At 36.5% G+C, this 3,514-nt stretch overlaps 1 pseudogene; it reads right to left on the reverse strand.

Annotated features, from left to right (window-relative positions):
- Positions 1 to 1,258: 1,258 nt before the first annotated feature.
- LOC127791174 (GDSL esterase/lipase At4g10955-like) lies at positions 1,259 to 3,144 on the reverse strand (annotated as a pseudogene).
- Between the last annotated feature and the right edge of the window lie 370 nt (positions 3,145 to 3,514).

A 3,514-nucleotide genomic window follows, 5' to 3' on the forward strand; every position in this document is an offset into this window, starting at 1 on the left:
TTAATTGCCAAGAAAATTGCAACTTCTCCCCTCCCAAGGAATTTTGTTTCCATGATTTGAAGGAAATCCCCATCACAAGACCATAAATGGGAAAATGAGTTGCTTGAAAAAAAATGGTTGTCAAACACTACACAAGTGGAAAATTAGGTGAAAAAAATGCATTTTTCTTGAAACAAAAGTGGCTATCAAACAGGGTCTTAATGCATAGTTACTAATTCATTTTAACTATGCAAGTTTCTCAGAAGATTACTACTATGCAATGCATGAGTTCCTGGTAGGATCTTCAATATATATATATATATATATATTATATTTTCAAGACTAATGCATGAGTTTTGAATATTAATATATTTATAAATAAATATAATATAAAAATGGTTTATCAAGAAAATGAATAAACCATGCATTATCTTGAAAATGTATGGTTTATTAATGTTGTTTTCCTTTTAAATTGTATTATATATATAAAAATGTGTTTGATTGCACATATTTACCATAAAAAATGTATAATTATTATATATATTTTCTATGAAAGTAATCAAACACTCTTAATTTTTTTATAAAAAATATGTATATGGTACAAATATTTAAAGTTTTTTCTATGGAGTTCATTTTTCAAGGGGTGGGGTGGCTTTTGTTTTTCTAGGCAATCATTATTTAGAATTAAATTCTAAATAATACAATCAAATACACCATAATAAATAAACCATTTAGAATGTCTTTGATTGCACTCATTTATCATAAAAAAAAATGTAATTATTATATATATTTTTTATGAAAATAATCAAATAATTTTAATTTTTTATGAAAAATATGTGTATTGTAACATCCCGTTCGAGCGATAGGAAGGACCAGAACAACTTACCTTGATGGGCCTACACGAACTTCCCAGGGGATCATCCATCATTGGATTGCCCCAGGTCAAGCACGCTTAACTTGGGAGTTCATTGCCAACATTCAGCCCAAAAGGTATCCAGCTAGTGTTGTTTCCTTTCTTACACTATCCTCGATATATACTAACTTCTTTGGGCTCTTGGGATATTACATGTATGGTATAAATATTTAAAGGTTCTTTTCATAGAATTCATTTTTTAAAGGGATATGTTGGTTTTTGTTCTCTAAATAATTATTATCTAAAATTAAATTTCAACTAATGCAATCAAACGTAGCTTTACTAATAATTTCGAGAAAAGGAAAACAACTTTAATACAAATTATTATTATTTTTAAATACATCAATGATTTCGAGAATCTTTTCTGCATGACAACTTCGTTCGTTCAACATTAATTATTCGAACTGGTGCCGCTTGAATTGGCACTGAATATTAGGGTTCCACCATTGCTTAATCCCATGATCTCGCATAAACCCATTGGAGGGGCTGAGATTTACAGTCAAATCAGCCGAAGGAAGGAGATGCGGCGGCTCCGATGAATCCTTCCCCCGCGAGCCGGACAACAAACTCACAATCGAATTCTGTCTCCGAATTCTCACAATCGCTCCAAAACCGTCGTCCACCATCTTCTTGCTGTGCTCAAAGTACTCAATATACCCCGAGCAAAGCGGATCCGACGGGTTCACAAAAAGGTATGGAATCCACCCAGATAATATGGAAAACGAGTTATTTTGGGGCCTCTTCACGGCCGCCGCAATTACGGCCGTGATCACGCTGCTCGCGAAACGGACGCCGTACCTGACTTTCTCGCTCTTGATCCACTCGATCGGTGCCGACAAGAACGGTGGGTTGAAAAGGTAGGTTTCCAGGAAGAATCCCTGCTTCGCCATGTTTTTTCCGGCGAGAAGGGCCATGGAGGCTCCCAGAGAGTGGCCGGCCAGCCAGACTCCGGCGGGTCCGGCAACAGAGACTAGTCTCTCGACGGCCCGCATTGCGAGCTCGAATCGGCCGGTTTTTTGGAGTTTGCGTTTGATCAACTTCCAATCGTGCTTGAGGTCCTGGCATATGGTGCCTGGCTCGGTGATGTTGCCGCGAAACGCGAGAACGTATCTTGGAAGGTTGCAGGAGAGATCGGAGCTCGTAGACGGCGGCGAAGATGGAGCGATCGGCGGCGTCAGTGAGGATGTCGATTGGGTGGAAATGAAAGAAGGCCCACCACGGAGGAGCAAGGGCATGTGGCCCTTCTCGCTTCTTCTGGCGGTCGCGTTCGAGAATGTAGACGCCCTTAACCAGGCTGGCGGTGATCGACCTGCAGTGGTGTGGGTTTGTCCTGCAACAATTTTAACATACATATATACAAGTTCAGAAGTTCTCATGGCTGCTCTATTTTGCGCTCAATTATTATGTCTCTTCAAATTTACACTCTACCTCCTTATTAGTACGTACGTAGTTAACAGTACTCAGGAAGGAAATTAAGAATGTAGAAATTGATGGATGATCATGTCTTCTAATTTTAGAATAATTAAACCTTTTAATTAATTGTTTTCAATAACCAAATATATACATGTTGAACTTAAATTATTGGAATGTTGTTTGCTTGTCTCAAAAATAAATAAATTAAGTTACTCTTATGGAGACTTTAGTTTTGCTCAAATTTAGGTAATTAAAACGTCGTTAATTAAACTTTCTTGACATTTAAACTAATTAAGGGCCGACAACAAATTGTGACAAAAATTTAGTCCCTATTCAGAAACAATTAATGATTATTATCCTTATTATTTGTGTTTATACAAATTGCTTGTGCCCCTTGAATTGAGGCATCAAAACTTTTGAACAAATTAAATTTTATTTAGTGTAGTCATTAATTAATTAATTAATTGTAAGGTAAATAATTACGAAACTGCATTATTCCTTCCTTCCTTCCTTCCTTCTATTATAATTATGTTTGAACTTTGAAGGCTGCAGGGGCAGGCTAGCTAGCTAATTATTAATTAAGGGCTTCTCAAAGGAAAACTAATTAAGGAAATAATCAAAAGCTTCCTAATTAAACAATATTAATTTGTTTGATAGATTTATAGATAAGAAAAAGATTAATATTGGATTGAGAAAACCTTACCAATCAACAGCAGTAAGGTGTGATGGGCCTGAAAGACAGAAAACATCCCGCTGGTCACAGGCCATGAAAGATATTTAGATGGATGCTCCGAATCCGATCCCTTCTGCTCTTATTCCTTCTCTCTTTTCTTTCTAATTAACCTTAATTTTCCAGCAACACCACAACATCATTATTAGATTTATATCAATTATATAATTAAGCCTCGACAACAACTAAGAAATTAAATTTCTAGTCTATATAATAAGTAGTGAATGAATTATATATAATTGGCAAATTCGAATACTTAATTAGCAATATGTATATATAGCTTCCCAAGCCTACCTGTGAACTCTTTAATTCCCCAACTTATATAGCTCGATCTGCAACTACAAGAGAGAAAGAGGAGGAGGAGGAGGAGGAGAGGACGACGACTTGGTGAGGAGGAAGAGCTAAGCCTTAATTTATACAAAGCAGAGGCGCCAGGTTCCAAGGTCCTTCGGAGCAAATGGCCATTTCTCTAACCATCG

The sequence above is a fragment of the Diospyros lotus genome, chromosome 1 (assembly GCF_014633365.1).
Source record: "Diospyros lotus cultivar Yz01 chromosome 1, ASM1463336v1, whole genome shotgun sequence".
Classification (NCBI taxonomy): domain Eukaryota; kingdom Viridiplantae; phylum Streptophyta; class Magnoliopsida; order Ericales; family Ebenaceae; genus Diospyros; species Diospyros lotus.